Source organism: Pithys albifrons, chromosome 8, assembly GCF_047495875.1.
Source record: "Pithys albifrons albifrons isolate INPA30051 chromosome 8, PitAlb_v1, whole genome shotgun sequence".
NCBI classification, from domain to species: Eukaryota; Metazoa; Chordata; class Aves; order Passeriformes; family Thamnophilidae; genus Pithys; species Pithys albifrons.
In genome coordinates this window covers 29,585,059-29,598,530 of record NC_092465.1, presented here as the reverse complement: position 1 = coordinate 29,598,530, position 13,472 = coordinate 29,585,059, and the positions used below count along the sequence as shown (strand labels likewise).

General features: G+C 42.0%; 1 protein-coding gene across 4 annotated transcripts in view; it reads right to left on the bottom strand.

Annotated features, from left to right (window-relative positions):
* The window catches only part of ANKRD44 (ankyrin repeat domain 44), a 135,624-nt gene that overhangs the window by 87,522 nt on the left and 34,630 nt on the right, over positions 1-13,472 (bottom strand). The window lies entirely within an intron of this gene.

Here is a 13,472-nt window from a genome sequence, read left to right as displayed (position 1 = left end):
TTGGTACATACTTCTGGATTTCCCACAATCTCACTTATAACCTAATTTAGACCTCTAACTTGTAAACTGGGTATCTTGTAACATTCAGAAGGTGAAACTCATAGAGCCATAAGCAGTTGAGTGAAACAGGAAACCTCTCATCCCTATCTGTGCCACAGCAGTACGTAGACCATGGGGGCAGACTGTATGTTTCTGATATATTCTAACTCCAGTTTCTCCCACCCCTGAAACTCTTTGGGTCCTAGAAGCATTTTAAGTATTTATGCCTTGATTTTTATTTCTGTCTCTGCAGGAAGAAAAAGAAAAAACCCAGCTCCGAGTAATATTAAATATTTGAACAGAACTCTACAAACCAAGAACAAGACGTTTCTAATCTAGGTCATCTTATAAAGATATTACAGTGTCATCAAGCTAAATTTCTGCTCTCTGATACAGAGCTGGCACTAGTTAACTTGCTGCACTGACACAGATTCTGAGAAAAGCCCCAGGAAATACTTCAGGCTGGATTCTGTGAAGAAAGAAAAACACAAATCACGTTTTTAAATGCCTGTACCCAACTCCACCAGCCTGCTCTGTTTCAGATAATGGAACCACACAACACAGCTTGCTCTTGTAGGAAGTAACAACTGATAACATGCCAGCCTTTTTGCAGTTTTTCACTGGAGTGCTCTCTGACTCTAGCTTTCATTCAGCTTTCTGTATTAATAGAGCATAAGTTGGCTGCAATGCACTCTGAGTTTGCTGAGCAGTGTTTAACAGAGATAACAGGGGAAATAAATCACAGTCGGGTGTCACTGATCAGCCTCCAGCCACACTCAACTCAGGCTGGACATGTGCAGTTACCTTCAATCCCAAACCAACATACCCTTTGCTGTGCAAATCCTACATTTTTCCATCTTCACAACCTTTAAGCCTTTCATATTGACCAATTTCAGCTCCTTTATCTTTCTCTCCTGGCAATTAATGTACAATCATAGATGGCTTGGGCTGGAAGAGACCTTAAAGATCATCTCCTTCCAACCCCTCTGCCATGGACAGGGACACCTTTCACTAGACCAGGTTGCTCACAGCCCCATCCAACCTGGCCTCGGACACTTCCAGGGATGGGGCAGCCACTACTTCTCTGGGCAAACTGCTGCAGTGCCACACTGCCCTCACAGCAAAGAAGTCTTCTCTGGATATCAAACTGATCCTTCCTGCTAAGCTTTCTGAAGGCTGTGATAGCATGGGAAAGGAAGAGGCCCAGGAAACTGATTTTGCAGGAAAGAATCAATGTTTCTAAAGATAAATCAAATATTGGAAAGTTAAGATGAATATATGCTGTGTTCTCCCTCACTTGCTACTAGCCTAAGTTTGTACATATAGAAGCAAACAAGCCCTCTAATGTCCATCACCTGTCTCCTCTGCAGCTTTCCCCCGGCTACAACCTCAGAGATACCTACTCCACCTTTCCACAGCAAAGTAATTTGAAAAAGATGCATCATTTGTATATGATATGGCAGCATTAACCAGAAAAATAAAAGACAGACTACTTGTCCACTGCAACAAGACATGGTTTTCTAATTACATATGAAGAATTAAATTTGTTTCTAAAAAGGACAAAAGCAGAATAGCCAGATTTAGGGCTACTGGAAACCTAGTCCTGAAATGCAGTGTGTAAGAAAATCTCACCATGTGTACAAACTGAACTCGGACCTGCCCTGCTTACTAAATGTGTACCCATGAATTATCGGCATCATAAGTGCCAGCAGCACCAGGGCACTGTGACTGAGGGCAGACAGCAAGATGCTCTCTGGTTGTTATCATGAATCATGACTCAGCCTTCATGAAGAACTGTCACACACCTCAGCTTGAAAAAAGACTAATTTCATGGCCTCTCATGAAGGTGAAGCACATCTTAAGTACAATTCACAGTGCTGTTCCCACAAGCCTCAACTGGAAATTCAGAAACAACATAACCAAAAGGAGATTAAGATATGTATATACTAAAGATCGTACAACTTCACAACACAAGTAAACTCTTAGAGCTACTGAGGATGAATTTACAAAAACAACAGTAGTCAGCACCCAAAATGATCATTTCACTTCAAACCACTCCACAGTGGTTTTAAAATCATGCTTCTAAAAGGTCAAGAATTATACCTTGAATTACAGTCTTCAAGTAATGCCTGAAGCTTGCCCTGTGATAATGATGCATACCTCTGCATGGACTTTATTTTAGAGTCTCTAATTTGTGCTATTTTCTAAAGACAGTGGTAAGAAATTTTATTTTCCTGGTTAGAAAGCCAGTTCTCACAGTCATTTCTCCTAATCATTTCTCACAAATACTGCTGCTCAAACACCATCGTATGTGTAGAGGGTAAAGATGTTCTGGATAAATGAATAAACGACAAGTCTATTTGCAAGACGACGTGAAAAAAAAACACACTGAACAAGCTGGAGGTTTCCAAAGCCTCTAAGTGGATAAATTTGCTAGTTTATAGCAAATCAGAATTGTATTACGTTAAATTGATTAAAGTTGAGAGTCAAAGGAAATGTTGCATTCACAAATCTCTACTAAGGTGACACTGACAACTACAATGAAATCCATAAATCAGAAGAAACGGACAAATTAATGCTTCTGCCATTTTCTTCTCCCAGAGCCATTGCAGGTGTCTTAGGCTGTGTTTTATACACAGTGTGTTCTACAACTAGTTGAGCAGAGGAGTCAGGGAGCACTTCCCCCAGGCTCTCCATCTCCAGGGCTTGGCTCATCAAGGCACAGGTACATGCTGCTCTCACTTCTTTCCACTGCTCATTTTGAGAAGTTGCCAAAGTCATACTGGTGCTGGCAAATGTGTGCACTGTTGCCTTCCACATAAATAAAGCACTCATTGCTCTGTGAACAAGCCAGACAGGCAGCAGAAGACTGTCGGAACTGCACATGGCAAAGAAATACATCTACAGAGTATGTCAAATTTGCAGGTGCCCTAAACACATCACCCATGAGTTGCTTTCCCTCCTGGGCCTTCCACTTACAGACCTGCCAGCCTGCACTAGTGAGTAGGTTTGAATACTCATTGCTCACTGAAGATCTCCCTTTTGCTAGTTCAGCACCTTAGCAGAAGCCACCTGAACTGCCCCATCCCCCTTTTCCAAAGGCTGGCCAGGGTCAGAGCCACCACACTTTGCAGTTGGAGACAGCTACATTTTCCCGTCTCTCAAAGCCCTTCATAAGGGTGGATCACAACTTCACAGACTCAGAAAGGTTCACAGGGAAGCACGTGTAAAATTGTTATAGAACTCATTGTCCTTTCAGGTATTTTCAGGTTTTATGCTTTCAACATTTGCAAAGCACTGGAGATAACTCCAGTACTTTTCACTGAGTGACAGCACTGTTAAATTTCCTAAGTTAATTGGCATTTATAGAAGAATTGCTGATAAGATCTGTAAATGAACCCTCAGCACCTTAACAAATAGAATGACGAGAAGCTCAGAAAAAATGTTTGTGTTCTCCCCTTCATCCTGCTCCACCCACAAAAGGCATTTACGTGAATAAAGAACCAGGCACTCATAAGCCTGTACGGCCTCACAGCTCAGGGGTCACATCTGCATTCCCACCATTCATTCAAAAAGCAAGGATTTCAAAATCCTTGTTCGTGCTTGCTCTCTGTGATGACTTCTTCATTCTCACTCCCAGTTGTCATCTTCCTTGTATGGAAGCAAAGGACAAGGCTGTGAACATCAGTCCCAGCCCTTTTCCAAGGCAGGTGCCACAAAACCAAGTCAAGGCTGTATGAAAAATGCCACCTAGCTCTGAATCTGGCTGCAAAAACAAAGATACAAATAATGGACATTCTGAAAACACTTCTCCTTAAAGGCTGTGCCCCATTGGTGCTTCGATGGGCAAAGATTTCCAGAAGAAAAACACATCAAGCAACCTAAAACCACATTCATATCAATGAAGCAGAATCCACTATAGGGGAGTTTCACAGCTCAGGCACTGCAGACACTTCAGAAAAGGAGGATGAGGCACACAGAGCACTAAGCTGTTCAGACACCTCATCCCACATGGATGTGGAGCATCCCAGCCTACGTCAGAGGAACTTGTGAGAGTCAAATGCCCGGCTGTGTTAATCACAGTTAACCAAAAGCCAGGACAGAAGACCCAGGCACTGAGGAAGCATTAAAGATTAATTGCTTTAGGGAAATTTTATGCACACTTGGTTCCTACTGCCATGATAACACTTCATTTCTGTTACCCTCATCTGGACTTAGGCACCACTCCTCATTCCCACACTGGCCTGTGCTTTGAAAACCCAGCCTGAGGGAAGGCTGAGACACCCAAGGACTTGCCTTCCCTTCCTTCCTAAGCAACTGGCCATTAGTCATGAACCAGTCCAAAGGAAAGGATTAGTGACTGTTCCCCTTCTATCCCACTGCTGTCTCGTAGCATACCAAAAATCCCACCAACGCCCTCAGTCACACAGATGGCACAATAATTAACATTCTGCTGAGAGAAAACTATCCTCCCTGCCCCTCTTCCCCATGGGGCTGGCTCAGAAACCACAGCAGAGCAGCGAGGTGGTCTGCATCCCTAACACCCACACTGCCCAGGTCTATCACTCAGGTACCACCAACCACAGCTGCAGCTGTCCAGTATTCCCAGGGGATGATACCACATGGCTAACCAGACAGCACCACGTCAGAGAAATAATCAACCATTTTTCAAACGCACAGGACACACGAAGGAAGGAGGGAAGCAAAGAAAGGAATAGGTAATTTTACTGTGATATAGGTACAGAAGATGAAAAGCACTTTGTGGTAATTACGAAACAGAAGACATATATATTGATTTTCATTTCCAAAACTTTTAAACCACAGGTTGTTTTTTTGCAACTATATCTCACAGAGCTATCAAAATCCACTGCCAGCCATGGATTCAGCCACATTTCTAGGCTCAGGGTGTAATTTTGGAAGCACTACACTGTACACACAGTTTGGTGACCAGGATACCTGCCCAGCATGAGAGTGGCTGTAAGCATCACCGCACTGCCACTGCTGAGCCAGGAAAGTGATCCCTCTGACATGGGATTCACTGGTAAAGTCCCTCTGTAGGAAAAGAAGGGTTAATTAATCTCTTTAAAGAACTATAATTAGTCTGACAGGAAAGTCAATTCTGTCTTCCTGATTCAGTGACAGTGAGAGCCAAAAAGTCACACACATGAAGAGAGGGCAGATACACAGCCTTCAAAAGCAAGTCTGCTCCAACACCTGAATTTGGATGAGGGACACAGGCTGATTTGTCCTCAGTAATCATGTTTATAAAGTATAATGCTTTGCTGCTTTTTGTTTGCTTTGGTATTTACATCTGTCTAGAAAAACCAAACTGTGCCATACCCAGCTCTTCCACACCAGTGCTGTCGGAATTTCAAATGCAGATGATTATTTTGTTTTCCTTTTTCCGAAGACCAAAGCACTCTAGTATTACACAATTATAATAAGTGGATTCTAAATAAGACCTTCAAAATTATCAGTTCCTGTAGCGAATATAAACAGCTTGCTCTGTAGATCTAGTTGAATAAAAGATTAAAATGCAATACTGGATGAGTTTTACAATGCTTTTTTTTCCCTATATAAATTTAATTTCATTTATCAGTTCAGCCTCAAGTCAGGAGTTCAATATTTAGTTCCTATATATAATTACATTTTATTTTCATCATGGCCTTTTCCAGATAAAGGTTTAATCAGGGTGTTCACTGTAATATCAAAATTACTAGAGTGAAAAGAATGAAGTAATAATGTTCTTTTCCTTATAGACAACATTGTATGTTAAATTCTAGGAGGTTGATTAAAAAAGGGCAACGATGTCACTGAATGAAGAGCTCTATAATAAGCCCTCAAGGAGAAAATGAGCAAAGTAGTGGTAAAACTTAACAACCAGAAGATGAAACCATCACACCTTTTAGAGCGTATCAAGGAGCCATTCATGCTTTAGTAAGAAGTAACAACAGCAACATAATAAATTGAAGTTCAACACATCCCAACATCACCCATATGATACCAGTGAGAATCTGAATATTGTGCCAGGCTTGGAGGCAGAATCAACAGTCCACATAGTGGCAGTATCAGAACCATCACCTGGCCCCATCACTTGTGCACAGGGTCAGAGACTAGAAGTCCAGTCTTTGCTGTTCCAGTACAAAAAATACAATTCTTCATGAACCCAAACTCTTCTATTTCATAGAAGCACAAGGAATTTCTCTGAGTGATAAGCATTGATACTGCTGTTGTCACTGTCACCCATGTTTCACTTTGTCCGCAGTGAATCACTTTGTTTTCCATGATAATTCAAAGTAAAACTTGCTATGGACCAAACATTTTGGTTATTAAAAACTAGAACCTAGTGCATAAAAATATATATATTTCCCACATATTTCCAGTAGTTATTCCTGGCTGTGTAACTTACATATTCTCACCCCTAGTTTTGTCTGGTTTGCATTCCTGTTTTCTGCATCTCTTTTTCTTTGCTCTATTCACTGGTGAAGCCATTTCTTCCTGCAGAAATTAGTCAATTTTTATAGGCACCATCAGTCTTCCGTTACTGTCTTTACTTATGGTGAGTAGACCACACCTCTAACATTTTTTTTCTTGTGAAGACATGTTGTTCATCAAACCCTATCTACAGAGGAAGTTTCTTTCTAAACTAGGCAAGAGGTAGCTGCTTTGCTTCATAAAGCATGAGTTACTGCTTGGATTTTTCTTTTTTTTTCTTATTTACTGTTAAATAGTTTTTTGACATTTAAACTTGATGCAGCCATATAAATCTTGTGAAAACATTTAACTGAATTTTTAGACAAGGCTTCTCCAGGAAATGCTTCAGGTTTTCGTTATCTATCAACATCCACCATTTACTAGCTTGAAGAATGCAAGGCTTCAATTCTTTTTACTTGTCTCCTGTGCTTCCAGAAGTTAAAGCAGAGCCTACAGGCCACCACCCTAAACTAGGAGACATCAGGTCACAGTCACACAGACTACTGAGGCTGTTACAAAAGTTCAGTCACCTTAACTTTCATGGCTTGAAAAGATAAAGACTGAAACCTCCAGTTTAGGCACCACCTCCGTTCTGGAGATCTCAACTACCAGAGTGTTTTGGCATTTTGTTTTCCAGGTAAAAAGACTCTGTCTTTGGGTTCTTACAAGCCATGGGCAGGGGAGAACTGTGACAGCCTCAAGTGCTGATGTCCCCAGGCACCTTCTCTTATCTCCTCCAGCAGCAGAGACACCAAAACAAGGCATGTGCAACATCTGCAGCCCCTCAGCCACCAGCAGCACAGGAAGGCTGTCCTGGAAAAAGGGACAATCTCACTTCCACTCAAACTTGCTCTAGCTACCAGCCCCCTACAGACTCCTGTGATACTCATGTGGTTCATAGAAAAGAATTCTAGGGAGCCAAATCCTACTCTTCAGGGAGCAGAGAGTATTTCTCTGCTGGTGTGAGCCTTGGAAGCCCAGTGAGCAGCCCAGAAAATGCACTGGCCTGCAGGATGAGATAGGAATGCAGGGCAAGGAGCAAGCAAGGGCCCAGGACCACCCCTTCCAGCCAGCCAGCTCATCAGATCACTGCCAATGTGACACTCACTGGCACTCCAGTCAGGCTGTGCCAGCAGGGACAAACTTCTGCTAGAGTGACAGCTCTGGCAAACCATCCTTTCTGTTCTCACTGGTCATGGGACAAAAACCACCAGAAAAAATATTTAAGGCAAGCCATGAACCTGGACCTGAAAGGAAGGAATTCTTTACACTGCAATCAAATTTGCCAGAACTTGTCCATCAGAGGCATTACAGAGGGCAAAAAATTCCTCTCCTGCAAGGGATCAACCCAGCTAAAATGAGTGTTGAGGAAAACTGAAAATCACAGTGCTTCAAATGTTCCATACTGGGTTGCTCGTAATGCTTCGAAAAACAACACAGAGGCAGTGACTCAGCTTTGCATTCAAAGTTGAGCTTTGCAAAAGGGGAAACACTTTGCCCAGGAACCTAAAATATTTTCAACGACTAAGGTCCAAAAGAAAGCCATATAGGGACATAAACTATAGCACATTTTTTGTAAATACTTCTTCCAGTACCTGGAGGAGTTGAAGTCCTAAGGAGGACTGCTGACCTAGCTCAGGGCAGTCTGCACTTTGGGACAACATCTTTTTTCTGTGATTATCTCATTTTCTTCAAGGTCAGCAACTCTCTCAACTTTTCTTGAGATCTCCAAAAATGTCCAAGGAAAAGAGGCTGGGGAAAAGCTATGCAAGGAGGAAAAAAAAGAAAGCATCTTGAAAGACCAAACAGCAGCACAACCTTCAAAGGACAACCATCTCATGAAAGCAAAAGCGCTGACTGGCTAAACTTCAGCTTCAACAGGTTTCACAGTTTAACCCCAAAGGGGAAATACCCAGCATATACTGCATGAAAGGCAACAAACAACCCTGAGGGGCAGCTCACATTATATAGGCATAGTCTGGACAAAGTAAACCACTAGAAGTCCATTTTTATAAGAGGTGAAAATTAATTTTCGCAAAGTAACTGGGAAGACACAAGACAGATGTTACAGGACACTGAGCTCCTCCCTGTCAGAACACCCAGCTTGCATCCAGCCCATACAAATGGCAGACAAACCCATCACATGAAGGTTACCCAGTGGCCTGGATCAGCATTCATATTCCATATTTATTTCATATTTATTATAAAAGCAAAATGTGGAAAACGAAAAACAACCACGGTGCTGTCTCTACGTGGCTATGACCAATGCAAACCATGTCCAGATGCATCTTATGCTTAGGTGACTTTATAGGCCCAGACCACAGAGCTGGCATTGGTCCCAAGCACTAATGTCATTTTCAAAAAATGACAATTACTGCTACACACTAGTGCAGTTCTCTTAGGTGGTAACTGAATTTAACGAGATTTTTCCAATATGAAACAGTGAAATAAATAAAGCAGCAGAGAAGAGAGCAGTAGAATGCGAGGAAGTAAGTTTTTATCTACAGAAAAGATGGTTCTTATTTACTCATCTCTTACAGACACTCCAAGAACATGTTCTGCTGAGCATTAAAATGCTGTAAGGCACTGAAGACAACAATCTCTTATGTATGAACCATCCAACTGAGGGAGAAAGAAAATCATATTCCACATTTAGTTTTGCTGATGTGACTGCATAAACAAAAACATGTTAGTGAAGACCAAAAGAAACTAAAAATTTTAAATGGTTTTGTTGGGGTTTACTTTTGATTTTAGTCTGTGGAGTTCATTGAACAAACTAAAATACATTGCACTAAATCTGGTATGATTTAGTATAATTTGCATGACTTGGTCTATACTAGGAGGCCAAAAAACAAACTTGAAATCAGAAAACCTCCACATGCCTTGGACTGACATATTAACAGAAACTTCTGGTGTAAGCAGGATACTACATAAATATTGTAATTCATATGCATATGAAGACACATGCACCATGAATGTTCACCCCATTCCATAGAGCATCCTAGCCCAGGTAATAGAGCCTGTGACACTAAGAACAGGATTAACCTACAGGAGAAATCTTCATTTCTATTTTTCCAGAACCATGATATTCCTCCTCGAAAACTTATGCTTCACAGCCCAGATGTGTGATTTACAGCTGGGCCAAGAGCAACCCTTGTACTCACCAGACCCTCAGGTCTTTAATGTTTTATTTGGACGCTTTTCAGAGCTGGAAGAAAACCCCTGGGATAACTGGTAGAAAAACCGACTGAGACCAAGGAATTGGGCCCAGAAACACCAGCCAAATGCAAGAGTACCAGAAGATGTGGGACAGAAGCCAACTACATCAATACAGATGTCTCTGTGTTGTTCAGACAGTCACACAAACCTACCAAGCACCTTTCTACTACTTGCATATGTTGGGTATGTCAGGCATCCATCCCTTGGGTCTCCCTCAGGTTATCCACCTCCGGGCAGCTCAGACTGCAACAATTTTTTCCATATTTGCCAAAGACATGCATGTCAGATATAGAAGTTTCTCTGAAAATTGTGAGTACCCAAGCCAAGAAAGATTTCAGTCCTGAACCGACAGCAAATTCTGCCTCTGAAAGCATTGTGACAATAAGCCCATCAGCTCAAGATGGAAGTGTTGGTTTCTGAGGAAGACCAGATGAAAAGCCAATGCCAACAGAGCTGTATGACTCATAGCACTCACCTCAGCCAAGTCAGTTCTGACAAAAACATCACAGGACTAGAAAGAGCAAGTAACCCTTGATCATCACTCAAAACAAGGTTCCAGACACAGAGTTCCTACTTTTTTCAGAATAGCACAAGACTGCCATGTGAAAGTGAGATGCTAATTACTCTATCTCAAGAATGCTTCAGAGTCATGGACAGATGGGAGACAGGAGAGAGACACAGAGTAATTAAGGCTTCATAATTATTATTTTTAAACCAAAGAGTGCTCAGTTGCAAGGCTGAGCCTCTCCGGGGCAGCTTGAGCTCCTGCAGCAGGATCACCGAGCTGGGGCTCAGCTGGGCTCGGCCCCAGGGCAGTGTGGGCAGGAGCAGCGTGGCACTGCCAGGCAGAGTCTCCAGGCAGCCCACAGAGCAGGAACGGGAAACTGGCACGTGGCCTGCGCCGCCTTACACTACCAGTTATTATAATGCACTCCTGGCAAAGCTCCTGCAGCCACAGAAAGAAGGAGGAAAATTAACTCAGGTTTAATAAACACTGTAGGGTAAACATAATTTCAGATAGACACCAAATATAAATACTTAGTTTTTTCTTAAAGACACAGTTAACTTCTAGACAACAGCATTCAGATCCTAAAACCATGAGGTCTCCCACAGCTTTTCCTTATGTCCTTCTAAAAAGGTCCAAGGAGGGGGTTTTTTTGTCTCCCCTATTTCAAGCACAGGATCACATTGTCTCAGATGACACTAGAACAAACTGAAAATAGGGGATGGTGTATTACTGAAGGCAGGTATCTGTTACCAGCCAGTCAGAGTATCCTTTGCACTAGATAACCTTTGAGTCACGACAAACAGCATAACTGGAGCAAACGTGCTTGTAGGGTCAGGACGCAAACAGAAAGCCACACAGTTTGGAAATCTTCACCTCCATGTGTAAGAGGGCTGCTGAGAGCACCTACTGGTACAAGGACACGACTCCAAGTTGCAAAGATGATGAACAATTTCTGCTGCCTTTGCACGCTTGGACCCTTGATATTCTGGCATTGCAAAAGACTCACAAAGACTCTCATACAGGAAAAAAGAAAAATAAACGTAAACCGAAGATAAAAGCACATGGGCATATAAGACACTTAATTGTCATGTAGTCTTTAGAGAATAAGAGTCAGCCTCTTTTAAACAGATAGCAAGAAATTATGAAAATGCAGCGTCTGAAGAAATAGCAAGGTAAACCTCAGCCTACAAGTTTGACACACATCCAGTGTTTCAGTATTGAAGAAAATATATTCTGAGCATTAAACCATGCCTCAAAATCATCAGCAATTTCATATTTAATGAAATACTATCAGGATTCTTCCACTCATGCAGGTGCACCTCTTAGAAGGCAGAAACATTAATGTCTCAATTTTGACACTTTGTCAGTAGAAAATTCCTGCTGTAAATTACACCTGCTGTAACAAACAGCTTTTTCTGTGCCACCCCAAAGTTTCTCCCCAGCATGTTGCTGGCAAGTTAACGAAAATGCATCCACTTTCTCCAGAGCAGTAAGATGAACTGTAAAAGATGACCTCTTAGAAGGTTTTGATATGCAAGTATCAAAGAAAACACAAGCTAAATTAACATAACCATATCAAAAGACAGAAAGTAGTTCTAAGGGACAACCCATCTACTTTGCTCCAAAATCCTGTTTTCATGGGTAAGTAGAAGACTTAGCAATCTGTGTTCACAGAACAGTTTGGGTTGGAAGGGACTATTAAAAGTCTCTAGTCAATGAACAGGGACATCCTCAATTAGATCAGGTTGCCTCAGAGCCCTGTCCAACCCAACCTTGCATGTTACCAGGGATCAGGCATCTACTACCTCTGCAGGAAACCTCTGCCAGCATTTCACCACTCCCATTACAAAGAACATCTTGCTTATATCTAAGTGGACTCTGTTTTAGTTTTAAGCCATTACCCTCTGTCTTACTGCAACAGGCCCCAAAGGCCTTTCTGGAATGGAGTTGCAGTGCAAGAGGCTGCCAACAAAATAAGCCCCATTTAAAGCAAGACTGAACTCTGAAGACAAGGAGAGAATAAATCATCTGAGTAACTGTGGGTTACAGCTCAATGCCAGGATACTTCATAGGATAAGACAGCCAAAATATATATAAATATTAAAAAAAAAGGATGAATTTTTCATGTTCTCTGTAAGATGAAACAACAAGAGATAAAGAAGGCCATAGGAAATATAAGTCTTGCTTCTAAACAGCATGGACGGTTAGGCTGGGGCAGAATGTAACCAATACATCCTCATGCTCTCAGAATTCCACATTAAGAAGGCCATATGATAATGAAGATGCATTGCAGAGAGGAATCATGTGAACAGCAGCGAGACCAATTCTGTAGTCTGCTGAGAAAAATCACATCTACAAGACCAAGTTATCTAGAGCTAGTAAGAGGTAAAAGAGGTGCAAGGGGCAGACACAAACCATGGGTCCCTCTGCTGCAGTAGAATTAACACTGAAAACCATGAATGCCCTCCAGGGAATTTCCACTCCGCACATGCTTCCCAGTTACTTTCTAACACCCACATTTCAGCACAGGACTGAAAAACACATGAGGGCTCTGTCCCAGCTTATAGTCCTATGAACACATGACAAGTCTGAAGATTTCAAATTCCTTTCAGGTGTTGATCCATGAATCCACCCACCTGCATTCCTACAAACATCCAAGAACATCCAGAGCAATAGACTGACGTGAACACTCCCATAAGCAGTGTGAAAATGAAAGCTTTGCCTCATTAATTTTGGTCAACAAGATGTCAACAGAGCATCTCACTGTTGGACCTGAAACTGGATCCAAGCCACTACCATGATCAGAACAAACAGGTCAGTTTTCTGTATCAACAAAGGCACAAAAATCTTACAGGCATAAGGAAGGGAAAAAACTTATTTCTGAAAGAAGATGCTGAAGATTGATTAGATCAGTGATGGAAACCCACCAACCCATACAGCAACACCTGTATTTATTATTCATCACAGTTATCAGCAACATGACAACTGCTTTTTGCCATCAAGCAGCCAGAGAGTCTTTTCATGAAGGGAAAATGCTGACATTGAGGAGATCTTGCTGGGTGACAAACAAGCAAGCCAAGGCTGGCACAGCTGAGGCAGAGAGGTTCTGCAAGGGCACCAGTGCTCAGCAAAGCCATTCTGCTTTCAGACCTTTTCTGTCACACACACTTCACCAAGTCCACATTCATTCTTTTCTTCCCACGTCTTCCTGAAAGAGGAACTTAATCCAGTA